General features: G+C 42.1%; 1 pseudogene; it reads left to right on the forward strand.

Moving 5' to 3' along the window:
* Positions 1-576: 576 nt before the first annotated feature.
* Positions 577-3,633, forward strand: LOC148155003 (uncharacterized; annotated as a pseudogene).
* Positions 3,634-20,698: the final 17,065 nt, after the last annotated feature.

The raw sequence follows: 20,698 nt of genomic DNA on the forward strand, positions 1-20,698 counted from the left end.
TCATTAAAGAGTTTTCAAAAAGTGAAATTCGAGATATTTCCAGCTTTTATTGCCATTTTGATGGTTACATCTTACAACTAATGGCAATCACAAATTAACTGTTCATCTTTTTCTACAACGCCTTTTTCCTTCCACTTAACTTTGCATGAAGATGCTAGCATACAGCGCTCTGTGAACATTTAGCTTTTTTTTTTTAGCAGCAGCAGCGTTTTGTGGAGTACTCTCCTTGTGGAGAGGCGCATTTTCCTGTAAACCAAAATCGTCGAAATGATTACAACACACTGTGTCGTCGGGTTTTGTAACTTTAGCTTCACTTTTAAAACAAATCACTTAATTAAATAAAACTTTTGATGGTACAACTTAAGTTTTAGGCAACTGCATAAAACTTGTGCATTTGTGTAACTCTGCAGGTTCAAAGTTTGCTTATACCTCAGGCCATCTTCACAAGCTATGGAGATCTACTATTACAACGTTTTGCTGAACTAGTTTTTGCTTTTTATTCGTCCACAAACGAGACAGAAAGAAGAATCTGTTGGATGCCTAGAAACCAGACCAGGCTGGTCTGAGCTCAGACTCCTCTGACAGCAGCACTTTTACACTGAGGCCGGTCTGGATGCTCCCAACATGCGTCCCTTTTCTTCCACATGAGCGCAGATAAAACACAGACGGCGCCACTGCTTCACCCCCCCCGTCTCCCCCTCATCTTCCTCTCCTCTTCCTCCTTGACTCCACACTCCCTCCGCTCCCAACCGCGCAGCAGCCAAGCCATGGGGACAGAAAGAGACGCAGTCAGTCACTCCAAGTGGAGATTCTTGCCAAGATGGGAGCATTCATGCGCCTCAATAAACAATAATAAATACTAGTCTGTGGCTCCCCTACAGATTATGTTTGTGAATGAAGCTCATGCACACAATTAAAAAACAAACAAACAAAAAAATAAATATAGGAATAAAAGGGTGTAATTCCCTTCTCCTTCAGCATGGTTGCACTTCTCCGTACACCTTGCTCTCTCCTTCTGTCTCCCCCTCTCACTTCTTCCACCGGCCCCGGAATCGATCTCCGCAGGATCGATAAGTTGGCATGAATATTCCCTGCCTGCCGAGAGTCTAGTTGGGGAGAGTCGGAGGCTGAGGCTCAGGCGCAGGCAGCGGAGGAGAGGGGAAGGACGGGGAGCGGAGGCTGGAGAGCGAAATACCCGGAGAAAGGAGCACAGAGGCGGAGAGGAAATAAAACATCACACGCAGGGGGTGGATGGAGTAACGGCGCATCGGACTGGACAGCAAATACGAGGATATACATCTTTTTTTTTCTATCTTAATGCACGGATAAATTAATTCCGATTCAAACAAAAGGTGCACAGGAATCTGGTTAGAAAAAAAAGAGGAGACCGGGGGAAGTGAGTGTGTAAAGTGGGTGTGTGTGCGCCGACAGCTCCTCCAGCTCTGCAAGCGCATCGGGGCGGGTCTGCAAGGCTGGCCGACATGGAGGAGGTGTAGCACAAGGAGGATAAGGAGGAAAGATAAAACAATACAGTAAAAATAAAAACAAATAAAAAAAAAATGTCTTACCGGAGTTGGAGCGGAGAGCCAGAGGGGACTTGAGACGCCAGGCGCTGAGGTCAGGGGCAGTTCTCTGAAAGACGAACGGCACCGGCAAGGGAACAAACATGATCTTCTTCTTCCTCCTGCTTCTCGTTTGGATGCAAATAATCTGACACAAGCTGGGTGACAAGCTCTGTCCTCCTCTGATGCTTCTGGCTCTTCTCTGGCAGACAGCTTTGGGGGAATATTTGGTTTGTAGAGCTCACAACATTCGCAGTTAGATGTGTGCACATGTAGCCTCGGCTGCGCACTTTTTTTTTTATGTACACGTGTGATGCATTAGAGTTTTGGTGTAGCCTAAATGTGCATAGAGCATTTATATATAGATATATATTTATATAGACGTAGGGTGGTCCCTTGAGTAACTAGCACGCAGACGGGGAAGAGAGGAGCTCGACTTCTGCAGCTACGTGAAAAGTTCCCTTAGAATTAAAGCTGAGAATAAAAGCTGACGCACCTGCGCCTTCCTTCTACTACCTTTGCTCTGTTAAAGCTTTCTCCTTGAGTAAACATAGAGGCCCCCGGAGCTTATTTTACCCTCTCACTCCTCAGCGGTTCCTGTAGGTGTGAAGAAGGCATGAGAACAGTCGCTGAGCCTATTCCTGTGGCGTCGCCGCTTTGGTATTCGCTTTTGCAGCTTAGAACAACACCATCGGAGATAACACAAAGACAGGACAAGAAAAGACACGCAGAGTTGTTAAGATGTATGCATTTTGAGGGGCTATTGTTTATATATTTGGTCTTTAGCTGCTCCTTAGTCGTCTACATTCATCCAATACGCGCAAACGCGCCGGATCGCGCATTCAACACAGCTCGGTTTAAGCGTTTTTTTTTTCTTTCCTAAATCTAATAATAAATAGGTATAAACAAATGGTAAATAAAAGGGGGCACAAACAAACAAGAGTCAGAGAACACAGCAGCGAGCGCGCATGGCACTGACGCTCCTCCTCCTTCGCTCTCTGTCACAAGGCAGTAATTAAAACGCAATCAATCGATAGATAAATAAATAAACATCTAAATAAATAAGTACTAAAAACGGAAGTCCCCACGAACAGAAAAGGAACCAAAAATAAATAAATAAAAACACAAGACGGCGTTGCTATTCTAGAATCCGACCATGGTGCCGCGTCTTATCGGAACACTTGCCTATATCTCCGTCCATCCGCCTGTGTGTCTTTGTTTTTTGTTTTTTTTTTGTTTGTTTTTTTTATCTTTCTTTCTCTTTTGATTTTTGCCTGTCTCTTTTTTTTAGTCCCCCTCCCGTTATAATTTGGGAACCCCCAGATAGCTCACTCGACCCGGCTCCCCTCCAGGATTGTAGCGATCTGCCACCAGGCTGGCCGCAACATTGAGGCGAGAGAGGAGCCGCTACTACTCACACATCACCACCCCCAACCTCCGCACCTCCCCTCCTCCCTCCCTCATTCCCTCCCTCCTCCCGCCTCCTCACCACCGCCCCTCCTTTCCCACCTCTCTCTCGTTTTCACTACCGCTGCAAAAGGTATCCTGTATTGATTTTTTTTTTTTTTTTGCACCGCCACCATCACCCCCCACCCTTCCACCAACACCACCTCCTCTTAATAATACCGACTATAATGATGCCAGCGTTGATCAGTGCATTACTGTTTGGACTCCTTGAGAAGGGACAAAAGTCCACATAAGAGGCACCTACACCACAGCCGATATCCGTCAGGATGCAAGGCTTGCTCATAATGAAGTTATCACGCTGCTCCTGTCCAGAGCCGGCCCGAGGAATAAGCGAATTAAGCTGCGCCACCCCAGTCAGCAAGAGTGACTTCCGAAACAGGTGCATGCAGGTACCAGGTTGCCCAGGGACGCATTGAAAGGGCAACGAGCACCAGATAGAAATATAGAAGATATTTGTCACCTGGGCCATGAAGAGGTTTTCTATTGCTTGACGCATGAGCGGTCGATGGGGATGAGTGGAAACCTCCTGGTAGCAAGATTAGCTTGCAATGCTTTGTGCAGAGCTGCATTGCATTTTATTCTATATATTTATCATTTATGTTGGTTGAGGGGTAAGCATGTAAAACTATTTTCTATTTTCTATTTAAACTGTAGGGGGGAAAAATGAAATCACTCATTTATTTTTGTTTTGATCTGTTTTGATGAGTCAGAATCAAAATAAAGTGTTTTTTTTAAAAAAGGTTTTCAGAAAATAAAAGTCGTAATTGAATTACATTACATGCCATCTGAGTATGTTTATGATTATTTACGTGTGCAGGTTTTGTTACCATGTCACATGAGGGTCCAGCTTACCAGATTATCTCATACAGATAATTTATTGTTGCACTGCTAGTAAAACATGAATCTATGGGGGTTAAATGCAATACATGGAATAAAGATTTGGGCCATTTAAAGGGATTTTATAATGGGCTCTATTCATACTTCGCAGACTGATTTTCTCTAGTTTCCAATAGAAAATGGAACAAATGCCAGCATTTTGACCAGAAAGGTCAGAGGTCACAGGGGTTCTGTATCCAGTAAGGGTGCTTTGTAGACAAAATTTTATAACAACATGAAATCAGAACAAAAAATAAATATATGTAAATATAGTGTAATGCAAAGCCAGAGCAGACTTTTCATGCAAAGATTACATTTTAGCATCTTAATGACTATTTATCACAACAACTTATGAAAGTTAATTATAGGAAAAAATAAACTTACTTCCTGAATTTATGTACAACTACATACACAATTAAATGAGTTTTAACTTTAAGGCAGAGTGGTGATTGCTAATCATCATATAACACAGGTGATGAATTTGACTATAGATATTTAGCATTCAGATGAGCTAAATGTGAGTAAATATGGTGCTTGTTCGTATTTTAAATGCAGCAACAGGCATTAGCTGTGTAGAAACGTCACCATGGCTGTGTGGTGGTTTGAGGCACAAGAACAACAAGTTTCTCCTGCAGTTCAATTACATGGGTATGAAACGGTTTGTTTACTTGCAGTAAATGGAAGAAGAAAAAGACAAAAATGTAAAGCATCGAGGATAAATGGGGTGATGAATTAACGAACATCAGCGGTTAATAAAGTAAATCTCTGTTCTGCAGGTCTTGGCTACAAACTTCACTGCTAAGCAACACTGGCTCACCATTTAAACAGACTGTATATCCTTCAGTCATTTTTTTTTTACCTTAAAGGTTTTTGAACATCAAATTTGAAAGAATTTAAATAGATCATAATTTGAATATTTTTTTACTTAAAATGGAAAAAATAGTTGTAGTTATACTGGGATAAATTGCAGCATTAATTTAATTATGCTAGCTTGATTATTTATGCAACTTGCTGTCACATTTCATGTAGTCGCCGCTTTATTCAATGAATAAATAACTATTTTCTTTGTGATCTTGTAACCAAAAGTAATGTAAATGTCCCCCATTACAAACTATCTAATTCTGCATTAAAAATGTTCTGTTTTCTTTTCTTATTGTTGTAGTGTTGGTTGTTCTGTAACCAAATCGCAATCGAATGTTTTGCATTTCTATAATTCATAAAAAATACTTAATTCACAGAAAAACACACTGGCATGTGAGGGTGTAGGTGGGCCACGTTGGTACAAAATATAAATTGATTATATTTTAAGGAAATGGGAAAGAAATAAATGGCAATGTGTAGTTATGAAGCTCGGTACAAATCAGCAGAGGAAAGTATGTTGTGTGACATAGTTATTGAAGCTGTTGTCTGAAGGGGGTCACTTCAAAACATATAAAAAAAGAAGAAAAACACAACTTAGACAATTTACTTTAAATATTATGTTTCATTCTTTTTATACTTGGAAGTCAGGTTTTTCAAGTTATAAATATATCAAATAACTAGTGCGTGTTGCCTTGATAAACTGTTTACTAGCACTTTAGTTTCTAAATGCATAAAATAAAGAAAAAGCATTTTGTCAAGTTGGCTCCACAACAACTATGAGACCCAACTGCTTCTGCTCCAGAGCTGGAACCGGTTCTTCTCATGTGCCACGTTACTCCCAGATCTGAGCTCCGACCTCCGAGACAAATCAAACAGGACTTTTGTGGTCCTGCTGCTGGTGATAAAAAACCGTCTCTAAATCAAATTTTGCTTAGAGCTGCAAAGAATCTTGGCCTGTCCTGCTCCTGACCACATTAGGCTCTCCTTAGTGGACCAAAGTGGACTTTCAGGTTGGTGCTAGAAGACAGGAACAACTGCATAATGTATCAGTTCACCATTGCCATGCAACAACAGCAAATCATGGAGGGCTGATTAGATGCAATATTCTGTTGGCTATGATACTTCAAGTGGAGTGCATTAAATATGTCATGGCTTTAACACACTTGGTTTCTGTTTTATGCTCCCTGGTGAGTTGGATTTTACTGATCCACATCCTGAGAAAAGGGAGGGAAACATTTGAAAGTCCTTGTAGTAAATGGAAAATATAGAAATAATATTGAAATGTCATGTTTTCCTAATACAGTTCTAAACAGGAAGCACGTATGAGTAACTTGGCTGAAAAAAAACCCTTTCATGTATTTTTTTTTTACTATTATTTTTTAGAGTGAACTGCATGAATTTGATAAGTGCATGAAAAATCCCCAGGATTGTATTTTGAATAAATGTTGACGATGCTCCCGGGTTACAGGTAAAATCACTATCTGCCCCTGTCGTCCCTGGATAGCTCCCCTCTGTCCTCGCTTCCTCTGCAGCGGCGTGTTACATGCTTGTCAATTACGGGCCAGCATCAGTCAGCGCCGGGCGCTTACACACCAGATTATTGTCGATATAGATTTTTAAATAGAAAAATCTATACTTTAAACATCACAGTCAATACGGGCAAATCAATAGGAATGAGCCCGCTCTTGCTCCTGTTGGGCCCGAGAAATCCCCCCCCCCTCCTCCACCAGCACCTCCACCTCCTCCCTCCATGCCTCCGTCATCAGGGCTGCATGTTTTAGTATCTGCAGGTGATTAGGCCTGCTTGAACTTGAGATTGGACGCGTGCAGTGAGTTATTTGCTTCTCATCGCCATGTTCCCCGTTCACTCAGTCATCAACCGACAGCCTAATTGCCAGAAATGTGAGCGGCACACTAATCTGGCGTGCTCTTAATTATGAAAAATGCCTCATCCCCTGCAGAAGACAACCCGGTTTTATTGTCCTTCTCCCTCCGCTTCACACATGACAGATGACATCCGCAGGTCCAATGAAGAAGAGGAGGGAGAGAGGAGTAATGAAAAGGTAGGAGAAGAGGAGAAAGGAAGAAATGAGGGAAGGGAGAAGTGACTAGTTGTCCTTCAAAGACCCCCTTCTCTCCACAAAGGGAGCCATGCGCGCCCCCTTTCCCTCCTCCCTGCACTCCTTCCAGACAAAAGCAATTATTTCTTGTAGAATGTAGTGTGGCTGTGCACGTCTGTGGAAGAGAGGGATGGAGGGAGGGTGTGTGAGATTGAAGGAGGGGAAAATAAGATGGTGTTGGAAAGGGGTGAGGAAGATGAGGAGGAGAATGGGGGGGGTGTTGGGGGGTGAGGGTGGTGGCGCTAACAGCATCCACCCGTTTGTCCTCCACACACTCGTCTTGCCAAACTCTTCTTTTTCCTCCACCTGACACGGAAAACTGCCAACCAGGTAATCTCCCAGACATGAAAACCTTTTTAAAACACCTGCCTGAGTTTCGGGGTCGTTCGCTCACCGGCAGAATGAGGCAAACGAGGGTTTCAATCGAATTATTAGTATTTTTTTTTAACCCAATTAAGGCGGATCTCCCTCATCATGTTCCACTGCGTCGTGTAGTTTGACAAGTACAAACCCCAACACAAAGGCGGGGATACCTGGTGATGACACCCGTCTGCGGTCTCACATTGAGTCCATCTGTCCGTCTCAAGCCCACATCGTGAGTTTCAGCCCAGTCGGTGCTTCTCGTCTGCTGCCTATGGGGCCCCCGCAGCGAGCTTCAGTCCCCCGGGAGTCCCAGGGAGGACTCCCCTGAGGTGGGACAGGAGGGGTCGCTACAGCCAATAACCCCCACTGGACCGCTCTCACTGACTGTCCTGACTGTCCCCCCCTCCCGCCGATCCCCCTTACAATCCATACAGACCTATGATATCTGGCTCCATTGTTTTCTATTCGGTGCTTTCACACACACAAAAAACGGTCTTATAGAAAATAGTCTCTTTTTCTCTTTGTGGTGTTTTGCTTCTATTCTTTTCTGAGATACAGTAATGGATGAAATATTGAACAGTGGATGCTCTCTGCAAAGTTCAGAGATTGAAGATAATTCATGTAGTTTTGTTGCAGAATCCAAGCTTTTATCAAAGAAATTCAGGAGACTTTTTCCTCTAAAATCAGCAAACTTCATTTCTTCCAATTTTTCTGTAACATTCAGGATGCACATATCTCATCAGTTAATGTATATATATTTGTAAAATTTTTTACTGTTTGTTATTTTTGATTTCTGCTTGTTTTAAATGCTGCATTTAAATTTAGCATTAAGTGAACTACAGTACTCTTAGGAAGTAAAATATTCATTTCTAAAGTGTACACATCTCGAGAATAAACAAGTTATTGGAATAATCAATCATTGTCTTTATGCTTGAAAGGTTCTTAATTATTGACATAATCAGTTTGTTTAAAAAATGTCAGTCTCACAGTATATTAAAATAAACAAGAATGTTTTAATCAATAAATAAAACATGCATTGTTAAACTTTTTCTGTGACAGTTAATTTGATCTCTAATTTGATCTATCTATCTATCTATCTATCTATCTATCTATCTATCTATCTATGTTTTTTCATGTATGTCACACTTTTAAATTTTTTTGAAGTATTTTCTTTGCAGATGTATTTGATCATGTGGTTTTCCATCACGACAAACAGCAATTTGTTCAATTTCTCACCACCACATGCTTTCAATGTCACATCCATGCTGTAGGTCAGAAGGACGCTGCATAAAATATTTATCCAATCAAAAGGAGACAAAAGTATCCTCAGGCTACACATTAGTCATAAACCGGAGCCATCCATTAGTCATTTTGTTTATTGCACTCTTGGTAATCGCCCTTTTATTCATTTTTGAATGATTGATTTGACCGATTTTCAACAGGATTTGAATAATTAGCATCAGTTTTATGGCAAATGGTGCAGAAGACATAAAATGGAAAATGAACCAAGTTTAATTTGAAGAAAAACTGGTGCGTGTGTGCATGCGTATGCATGTGTGTGTGTGTGTGTGTGTGTGTGTATGTGTGAGTGCGTATGCGTGTGTGTGTGTGTGTGTGTGTGTGAGTGTTCTCATACGACCCTGCTCTGTTGTGGGTGTTCGCATCCATGTCATGGTCACAGTTAAATGGTGATGTCACGATGACAAACGAGCTGGTTGAATTAAATTCTCACTCATCAATAACAGCTTTGGTCAGGAATCAATAGAGGGCCAACGGTGGCGTTTCTGGCTCTGTCAGCGACCTAACAAGGCCCCCTATTAGGAAGGACGCAGCGGCCCCCCCGCTCCGTCTCAAGAACCGTCCAACATGCTCGTCTCATATCCTCTCCGCAAAACCGCACCAATAACATCCAGCAGGAACAAAAATGCAATATTCACAGAAAACCACATTCTGACATGATGTATAGATTTGTCAAGATAATATGGATATGATGCATGGGCTTTTATGAGCTTTATTTGTTGGCGTCTCAGTCTGTGTATATGTGGGCAGGTAAGTGTTGTTTGTGCATCTCGGTGGGTGACGGTGTGTGGGTTGGTGCGAGGTTTTCGGCAGGCTTTGGATCCCTCACCACCACCAAACTGTAGAGTTCAGATCCAACTGAGATCCAATCAATTTCCAAGAAAACACACACACAAACAGAAGCGGAAAGAGCGGCAGTTGCGCGAGTCCGCTGGTGGATGTAAGCATGAGGATGTCAATGCCGGTTCACAGTCGCGCACACACACACACACACACACACACACACAAAAAAAGTACCACATACCCAGCAGGAAAGATAAGACTTGGGAGTCAGATACAGAGCCAGAAAATGCAGCCTGTATCTCCCACCTGCATACCTCCACCGTCCACTCCCTCTTCCCTCCGTCTGATCCAGCTAAAGCCCTTGTTCTTTCTGTATTCCTTGTCTTTTTTTATGAGTTTTTATTAACTTTGCCTCCATCTCTCTGTCAGCACCCCCAATAATCAATGCTGATATATTGCCAATATCCAGCTCGGTCCCTCGTGCCATCTTTCACTGAGGCTCTGTTATTGGGGGAGATTGGCCCAATAATAATGATATTTATAATAGATATTTATTATCTGGGTTGGTGGCAGTGCTGCAGATGCACCCTGCTGAAGACCTCACACACACACCCACCCACACACACACACACACACACACACAGGAGAGAACACACAGTCTCTCTGGGAGTCTTTAATTTACACTGGTAATATCAGGCGATTATTCCCCACACAGATAGTGCAGGGTTATCGGGCCGCGGCCGCTCCATGCATTCACCCAGCATTATGGAGTCCTCTGGCTGTGTGTGAGAGTCCATGAAGAGCGGGAGGCTCACCTGGCGGCGCCGAGCGGCGTTTAGGAACCGAGGGAGTTTCTACAGGAGGCAGGAAGGGAAGGAGGGTCAAGATTCAAACAGCACTTGGTCAAGGGGAGGCGATGTCGGAGAGAGGGGACAGGACAATCTGGCCTCTCGCCCTCCTTAATCCACCCCGCACGCCCCCCTCTCTTACTCCACACCCCCACAGGCCTCATCTACACCCCCCCTCGTCCGCCTGTAGCCAGGGCCCCAGACGGTAATCCACCCCAGTGCTCCTCATCCTTTCATGTATTGATTTCCTCTCCTGCACCACGGTTACATGTCGCACCCACGTCATTGGGCCTGCTTCTTGCTACCAGCCCCCTCCCCTCTCCGTCTCACCCTTTACCTCCTCCTCACCCCATCTTCCACCTCCATCACCAGCAGTAGCAGCAGCAGCAGCAGCGCCTTTAACAACAACAACTAAAGGTGTAGGAGGTGGGTGGTGGTGGGGGGCAAAAAGGGAGGAAAAGGAGGGCAGATAAAGCACATTGCAGTATTTCAGTAAAGCAACCAGCGTTTTACAGGGACAGAAACAAACAGGAGCGGATGGAGAGAGAAATAACAGGAGGAGAGAGGGGGGGAAAAAATCTGCCCCCAAGGGGGGTTGCAGAGGATATTGTGGAAATTATCAGAGTGCGACACATGCTGGAAGTGCATGGCGAGAGATTTATTTCGAATTTGTCTCTGACAGTGAAATTCATCACCGGGTTCGGCCAAATCTGCTCTAATTTTACAGACACATTTTAGGAAGAAAACCAACAAACACACAGAGATGTGAGAAATAGAACTGAAATCCAGCTGACCAACAAAGCAAAAAAAATTTTTTGCAAAAAAATGTTTTGGTTTAAATTCTTTACAATATTTTTTTGTGTTTTAACTGCTTCACATATTAATTTTTTTGAGTTACCTTGTTAGCATGCAACTACTGGGAGACGAGTCGATCTTATTTCCAAAATGTGGAAGCAAACATTTACAAATACAAAAATTAATCATATCCAGCCCCAGTGCAAAGGGCAGGAAAAACTACTAAAATAAAGGCTTTGACCAACCCAATATTTAAAATCCTAAACCCACCATCGACCTGATAGAGAGAGGATTTACAGCTAACAGGATTTACTCTCTGATAATAAAGGTCCAGTACTTTGAGTTTGTCTTAGTAGCTATTTGAAGGTGTGATAAAGCATTTCTCTCAGTTTTGTTCTGCCTTTCATTCAATTAATAACTGGACAAAGAGTTGAATTGATACTGTCCAGTCAAAAGTTTTAACTTTTCTGCGTAATAGCATATTGTATCAAGGAACGTTGATGTAGTATTTCACTGGGACTGAAAACCATCAGAGTGGCACATAACTGGGAAGTGGGAAGATACTTTAACTCTTGTCACAGATATGAGGCATGAACCATGACTGGGTGATATGGACGTAAGTTTTATTGCAATATTTTGTGGCACTATTGTGAAAATGATAAAACTATTTATTACTTCTTTTTAGGCACCTGTATGGGTGTGACTGCATGACATTCACAGGCCCACAAACACAAATATATTGCTCTTGAAAAAAATTCCTATTTGTAATGTTCTACTTTAGGACACCAGTCACATAAGGAAGTGTCATTTTTATTACTAAACTGCACACAGTAGCTGTATTTAATTATATATTCAACAGTGACGTGCGGTGAGGTTCATTGCTGGTGAGGCACTGACTTATGACTTAGACACCATGCATGTTATTGGACCTACAGAAATTTCGCGCATGCATACAACGCTGGAGGGCAAAAAGACTAATCATTTACATGTCATCCATAGCCGCGTTAACTCAGTGAAACTTAGAAATGTAGGTATTGATTTTGTGCTATGATCCACAGCAAAGTTGTCTGTATTCGTTAAGCTACGCAGATTCGTTGCCATAGCAACTGACAACAATGCCACTTCATGTTTTAGGATTTAACACCAAAAAAACATTCAAGAATTTTGCGCACAGAACAGAACATTCAGTCTGTTGTTGTAGTATGTTTTAGGCTTAATGTTTTATTAATAAATAATTGCTCTGGTAGATTAGCTACCGCTTCTACAGTACTGAATTATTTAGACATACAAACTGTAGCCCAAAAAACGCATATTTCATTAAAAAAAATCGTATTGCTGTCTTACCTTTATCTATCAATGAAATCCATGCACCGTTAATTCTGTACAAAAATATCCGTTCATCCAAAGCCAAGTCCATCCTTGGGATGTCTTTTCTACTCCGTTTGAGAATCATCAAACTCTCGAAGCAAAACTTTCAGCTCCGGTGTTGGTCTTCCTTTAGTTATTATCTCCTGCTTCAAATAAAAATCCACTTTAGAAAACTGTTTAAGTGTAGAAATGTAGTCTTTCATGTTGACGTCGGAAGAGAGGAGAAAACAAATATATCGCTGTACTTTACTTATTAACTGTATGGGTAGATCCATGGCTAGCTTCATGGCTAGCTCACTGTGTCTTACTCTGCAGTTGTGCAGTCACAATATCTGGGATCATGAGCGCCCCCTGCCATGAGGCAAGAGAACTGCCTGCCTCCCCTGGAGTCTGTTTTCTGCCGTTTCTGATCGCTCCTCCTCACACAAAACACGATACACACACACACACACACAAAAAAAAAAAACACTGTACATTATATACATAAGCGAAATTATGGAAAATCAGTCCATATATTAAATGTTTTTTAGCCATTTTATTACCGGCGTACAGACAGGAAGAACTTACTCCCATAGAATGGCAGCCAGTGCAGTTAGCGAGAGGTTGATCAGTCCCAGGCTCAGCTCGCTGCTGCCTCACCGGCTTCGCTTCTGAGCATTTGAACGGGAAAATGCGAAAATCCAGCGATTTTGAAGAAAAAATCATCAGAATTGGTTAAGCTAAGTAAAAAATAGATACTTTATAGTACAAGCCACAGGGTGAAAATAGCAATATAAATGGTTTTATTATTATATTATTTTTCCATGATGACAGGTGAAGCTCTGCCTCACCTGCCTCCCCTGACCGCACGTCACTGATATTCAAATGTATTATTTGTTGATAGTCTCATTGATCAAACAGTGGAGATACATGGTGAAAATAACAATCCTGACAGTATGGAAGGTATTTTTTTAATTTATCATGATACTCAAGACAAAAATCTTATCATGATAAAACATTTATCACGATAAATGCCAACCTCTGATGGATATTTCTAACACATGATGAATATCCTTTAATTTAATACATTGTAGTTCTGGTCAGTAAGTCTAATGTCCTGCTGCAAGGTGAACCATCACCACAATTCTTTTGCTGCCACTGATATTTCTGTTGTTTTAACAAGTTTCACTGTTTCTTGTGAATAAAAGAGTCACCACTTCATGATGCTGCCCCTTATTCTCTTTTCAGTCACCTGAGCTGTTGCTCTCTGCAGCTCATCCAGAGTAACTTCTCGTTGCCAAGCCTATCAGTTCGTGACCAGCCACGTCTTGGTAGATGATGGGCCGAACATTTCTCTGTGGGGTCTGCAAGGCTTGAGATAGTGTTTTATAACTTAACCTTGCATTGGATTTCTCCATATCTTCCTCCCTGACCTTCTGCTCTCTTCCTTGGTCTTCATGATGCTATTTGTTAATTAATGCGCTCCAACAAACCTCTGAGGCCTTCGCAGAGCAGCTGGATTTATACCCAGACGGTTGCACTGGGTTTTATTTAGGGGTGAAAGAGCAAAAAGGGAGTCGAATAAATGTTACACCATATAAATTATTGAAAACCAGGCAACTTATTTTATTCCACTTCACATTAATGTGCTTCTTTGAGTTGGTCAACCAAGAACAAAAATCCAAATAAGGTACTCGAAGGTTTATGTTAAAGGTTAAAACTCAACATTATTTCACTACTTGAACATCTGAACACCGTGTTTTCTATCTTTTTAAGCAATTTAAAGCAATAAAATATCTTCACACCTTTTTTCCTATTAAATATTGATTGAGAATAAACAAACATACAAGCATACAAGGTTGCCAGCTCGAAAGCTTTTTTTTTTTTTTTTTTGCAGATCTCTCACAGAAGACGGTTTGAATTTGTGCCCGTTGCCCGTGTGGGTCTGTCTGTGCTAAAAGACGCACATAAACACGTGTGACTTCTCTCTATCATCGGATGAAGCACGTGCAGGCTCACAGCGATGCCGGCCAAGGGTAATTTTTGAGTTTGTGTTGAACAAAAAAGCTTGTGAGATCCAAGGATAGAGCATGTGTTTGTGTATGTGCATGAGCCAGGAGAGACGTGTGTGTGTGTGGCCGAGTCCGTTAGAGGGAGCGGTCAATTTGAGCAGCCATCAGTTCGTCTGAGCATCATTAAACCAGAAATAGTAATAAACAGCAAGCAGAGACACATATTCTTAATGCATCCATTAGTTTGTAAACCAGCTGTATGTATGTGTGTGTGTGTGCGTGAGTGTGTGTGTGTGTGTGCGTTCGAGAGCATGCGTTGTCAGGTCAGGCCTATCATCAGAGCAAACACAAGCCCCATCACTACAGGCAAACAGCTCGGCTCTGTGGATGCATTTTAAGCACTTTATCTTGCATTGTTTATTTGCACAACCCTGGGATGTTTTATTTTAATCCAAACTTGCTTCTGCAAATGCAAACTTTTATACATATTGTCTGTGGTATGATAATTAAACATTCACCATAGTCTCAATAAAACATCTGTACTAAAAAAAAGACAAACTTTAAATCAGATCAGAGCACTGAACCGTCTCCGACAGCTGCAGAGATATTAAAGTTTTTCTAGTGTTGTCGACAATGGTTGCTTTTCCTCCTTTCGCCTTTTGAAAGCACTTATCTTAAGTGGATCCACGCAGAGTAAAGTGTAATTGCAAGAGAGTAATGGCACATATAGTCCATGTATTGGGCATCATGCAAGCCGCTTAAGCCACAAACAGAATCAAAAAAGCAGCAAATGACTCCAGAAAAGGTTAGCACAATTCCGTCAAGTACGGAGGACACAAAAGGAAAAGCTACGTCTGAATGTGAGCCTCAACGCTAAAGTCAGGAAAAGGTCAGACGCACACATACACATGGAAAAATATACAAACAGATTATAAAAAACACACAAAAAGCTTCCCGTGCACCATGCATATACGTGTAGCGAATTTAACGTTCGCTACACGTACAGCAGAGCCGCCGTGCACACACAGACACAGCGGAGTGTGTCAGCGAGCGTGCCCATACATGCACAGACTCGGATTCAGCCAATTAGGCCCACCACCTTCTGAGAAACACCAGTGGGCATGTAAGATTCAGAGTCTCGCAGGCCTCTAAAACCCTAACACAGTCATAAGCCAGAAATAACACACACACACGCGCACACGCACACACACACAGACACACACACACGCACACGCGCGCACACACATTCACACGCGACCATGTAGGCTCTGCAGACCATGTGAAATAGCAAGGCAAAGACAAAACACTCCATTCCATCTCTGACATTTCCAATATCTGTCTATCCCTTATAAACCTCTGTTCACTCATAAAGTGTCTCATTCTTCAAAGATGAACATGTTCCATCCAGCCGGCTGCCAGCTTACCGACAGACAGCCGCCGTGATTCTTGTTACCCGCACAAAAATATTGATTCTTTTTAAATGCGGCAGCTGTTGCAAAATCAGATGCATTTATGACAAGTTATCTTAAATACTCAGGATTTATAAAAAAGCCTTCAAACTGTTCAGACCTCAAACTTTTTTTCCATTATGTTACACCACACACTTGATGTTTGCACAAAAATTTGGGTTTTGTGTGACTAACACTAAATTAACTGTAAATGTTTAGTGGAACAAACCAAACATAATTTTTAACAAACTTTTTTACAACTAAAAATCTGGGAGCGTTTGGTTTCATCTACCTTTACTCTGATTCCTCCAATTGGCAAACAGATTGCACTGATGTATAATTTAACTCAAGCGAATTCAAAACTACTTTATTGGTCCCAAAGGGAAATTAAATGTTATTGTGACTCATATCATCCAAGTGTCCTCAAAGAGTCGCTAAGGTTGGTGATGTTGAGGCAGGAAGGAAGCAGTCAGCTTTTCAACAAATCTGAATAAGCCTTTGACTGGAGCCAGAAGACTGTCATGAAACGCTCAATGTCAGGGCACCAGGGACAATATTTCACTGTAACATGTTCTAGATGACACCATCAGTCATTGGCAAAAACTGCTAATCCACCTCATTTGCTTTTGCAAAAAGATGGTTTGAACATCCTCTTTCTCTTGCTGCTCTTAGGTCCTGCTACTGTTAGCTCCAGGATTTACTTGAGCTTTTAAGATGCTAATCATCTGCTCCCAACTGTAAAATATAATAATAATAATAATAATAATAATAATAATAATAATAATAATAATAATAATAATAATAATAATAATAAGTACCTTGCCACAATTGTTACTCACCACTTTCCAACTTTCCAAAAGAAAAAAGGTAAATGCTTCAGCTACACAGCATCCAAAACCATCCATCCATTTATTTTACACCCTAGTCCCTTAGTGGGGTCGGGAGGGTGCCCATCTCCAGCTAACGTTCCGGGCGAGAGGCGGGGTCACCCTGGACAGGTCGCCAGTCTGTTGCAGGTCAACACAGAGACAAACAACCATGCACACACACTCACACCTAGGGGCAATTTGGAGAGGCCAATTAACCTGATAGTCATGTTTTTGGACTGTGGGAGGAAACCGGAGTACCCGGAGAAAACCCACGCATGCACAGGGAGAACATGCAAACTCCATGCAGAAAGACCGGGGCTAGGAATTGAACCCAGAACCGTCTTGCTGCAAGTCAACAGCTCTACCAACTGTGCCACTGTGCAGCCCGTGTCCAAAACCAGAGGGAATAATCATCAAAAAAGGCCACTATGAACAAAAATGTATTAACCAAACAAATCAGAGCTGCTCCAACATGCTGCAACCATGAAGGGGGAAATTCTGGCATCTCAGTAAAAATCCATCTGTCCTGGAAACACCTCAGAGGTTTGTTACTGAACATTAATGACCAAACAGCATCAGTAAAGCTGGGGCACATGTAACTTTTTCAAAAGGATGTTTTTAACATATTTGTAAAACAAAACATAAAACTGGCACCATGTCATGATGATGTGAAACAGATAATCTGTGAAAAGATCAATCTCCTCCTCTACTCCCAGTGGAAAACAACCAATCAGAGCCAGGAGGAAGGTCTTAGCTCTGTCAATCAACCCTGTGTATGCGCTGCTCAATGTGGTAAAGGTGGAGAAATAACTTACCATTAGAATAAAAAAATGTTTATCGACTATCATCGGATGATAACTAGCCTGGGCATTCACAACATGCTCTATAGCTTTAGCATAGCAGAGAATGAAGGAGGAGGCTGTGAGTGGAGTGTACACTAGAATGATAGACAGCTCTAAGACCCGCCTCCTGGCTCTGATTGGTTATTTCTAGTTGGGAACACTGGGGGAAGGCAGAGGAACTTGATATTTTCACAGATTATCTGCCTCGTATTATACGGTCATGCAATGGTGACATTTTTAACAAATATGGAAAAAAATAAAAGTTACATTGCCAGCTCTAAGAGAGGAAGTTGTAGAAAGCAGTTAGGTTATGAGACAACATTCCAGTATCTCACAAACAGCCGTTCAACACATCATTTAAAAATGGAGACAGTTTAACATCTGCAAAACCAGCCAGAACTTGTCTGGTCTATCTGAACTGACAGACCAGCAAAGCAAAGGATCAAACAGAGAAGATAATGGTAACTCTGGAGGAGCGATTGAGAACCACAGCTCAGGTGGGAGGATCTGATGGCATTATGTAAATCTGGCCTTCATTAAAACGTGAGTAGAAGAAAGTTTGTTCTGTGTTGAAGTGATTCACACCTTCTCTCACTTCCTAACTTCATCTCCTGCTCTTCTCCAGTCCGTCTGTTAATTCACACCACTGTATAACTACCCAACACCGACCTCTCCTCCTTTTTTTCCCCGCTTCCCCTTTCACTTCTCTTCCTCCGTCTCAGCCCTGGCGAATGCTGTAGGGCTGCGCGAGCGAGTGTGCAAGAGATTTAGAGCGAGGATCAATAGGAAATTTAAAAATCAATGCACTTAGCACCAGGAAATCAATGGGCCTAATCGGGATGCCAATCGGCCCAGTCAAAACAATTAAGAGGGAAGAAAAATGTTTAACAACCTCCTCTTGCTTACATAGACAGAGGGGGTGGGAGGGGAGAGAGTGACAGTGGGGGAGAAAAAAACAGAAGGGCCTGGAGAGGAATATCCGAGGTAGACACAGAAGGATGAGATGGAGTGATATATGGGAGGGAAAGGCTCAGGAGAGGAAGCTCAGAGCTCATATCCAGGGAAAGAGGGATTGGACAGGGACGAGATAGGCAGTGAGTGAAGGATAAAAAATGGAGATAAAGAGCAGGAAAAAAAAAAGAAAATGATGCAGCAGGTTGACAGTCTTGAAGGAGAAGAGAAAAAGTTGAAGGATTTGTGTGTTATTTTTTTTTCTTTTTTTATAAATCCAGCCTTTTTCTCTGAGTATTCTTTGTCCAAGACAGGGGGGAAAAAAGAGCATGTAACCATTACAAATAAGGTCACACTTTGTGATCAGAAACACAAAAGTAATGCTGTCCCTGTGGAAGTGCAGCTATTTCGCTCATCAAAGCCCCCCGAAGCAGCTGCGCCCTACAGTCACTCACTCATCCTCACAAGACGGCCAATCAAGTGACAGCAAAATCACAAACAAGCAGCACTTCCAAATCAGGAACAACACAAAAAAAACAGAGGAGGCATTTTGCTCCCCGCCGAAGCAGCCAATCAGAACCGACGTTCAACAGGGTGGCGGCCCAATGGGACCGCAGCCGCTGAGTACGGGAACGACAGGTTGGGTGGAGGTGGTGGAGGGAAAGTGGGTGGAGGGTGGTGGGCTAATTTGGGGTCAATCAATAGATCTCCCCTCTCTCTATCTTCTGCCTACTCACCACGCTAAAATCAATGCGGAAGCCAATAGTTCCCTGCCCCGGAGTGGATTAGTGAACACACAACTAATCAGCCACTCACTGAAACTGACATCTCAGCTATTAACCTATTGATACAGGGAGACACGTGTTGGACGCACACGGACCGTCGCTCACGTGGACGGATTCCAACACAGAGCCGTGCGCTGAAGACTGACAAAGAGAGAGGGAAAAATAATTACAGCATTTTGTAAAACCATTAACAATCGTTGTATGTTTTACTGGAGTGTTTTGGGATAGAGCAACACCAGCACGGCCTTGGTGGCATGAACTGATCACCATCTGTGCACTATAAAAACACAAAAAACTGTCTAGTTTCAACTATAAAAATGTTAGTATGCGTGAGATAAGACAAAAACTTAGAGGTAACTTTCCAGAAATATATAGGAGCTTGTTTTAAGTGTCTAAAACAAGCTCCTATATATTATGGGGGGATATGGAGGGAGCATGATGCAGTCGGCCCTCTAATTATTGATTAGAAAGTACTATTTTTACTGGCAGATTAAAATGTCTTGCTATAAGTGAAATAATCTGCCAGTGGAACCTGTTGTTTTTCATCAATATTACGAAATTATTGACTTAAAACAGGCTCCTATTTTTTGCTGAAAATTTACTTGCAAGTTATTTTTGTGCCATTTCAAGATATTTTTTACTACCAACAAGACCAAAAAAATCCTTGGTAAGGTTTTGTTTTTGCACTGTGCAGAGCTTGAAACTGTTGCTCATTCTTCATTACAGCAATCTTCAAATCTCGTCTCCGATTCTGAGCTGAGCTTCGACCTGGACTTTGACTGGGTTGTTGGCATGTGACAATGCTTCGATCTAAACTGTTCCACTGCAGCTCTGGCTGCACGTTTAGGGTCGGTATCCTGTTGGAAGGTAAAACCCTGGTCTCAAAACCTTTGCAAGTTTTCTTGCTCTCTATTTAGCTCCATCCATAAAGCATCTCCATGCCTTGGTGCAACCACTCATGTGTTTCAACTACAGGATATTCAATCTGATTTATTTGTCCTCCATTAAAAGTGTTCATCCTCCAAGTCATCTATTTCAACATGTGTCATGTCTCCAATTTGACTTGTGGCAAAAAGGACAGCCATTGTTCTCTTTCATCAAGAAGTTTCTTGTTGCTGGTTCTTTCTATAGCTGAAAGTTGAAGTGAACAGATTCACCTTAACTGGATCTCTGCATCTCCTCTTTGGGCCTCTGCAAGGCTTCCCTGACAGTTCAGGTGGGCAGTCATGTGTTGGTACATTTGCACTCGTGTCATAATCTTTACATTTTGTCTACTGTCCTCTGTTGGTTTATAATCTGACCTTGTTTCTTGGTCTTAGTTTCACTAATTTCCTCTGACAAACCTCTGCCTGCACTAGTAAGCTGACAAATTGGGTGATTTTTAAGGTAAATTAGCTGCAGTAAATTGCATTGAGGCGTCTGAGAGTAAACAGAATTGAATGCAAATGTTGTGTAAAGTGTGTCATCCTA

The sequence above is a fragment of the Poecilia mexicana genome, unplaced genomic scaffold (genome assembly GCF_051168715.1).
Source record: "Poecilia mexicana isolate PSO_F unplaced genomic scaffold, ASM5116871v1 scaffold_16, whole genome shotgun sequence".
Taxonomy (NCBI): domain Eukaryota; kingdom Metazoa; phylum Chordata; class Actinopteri; order Cyprinodontiformes; family Poeciliidae; genus Poecilia; species Poecilia mexicana.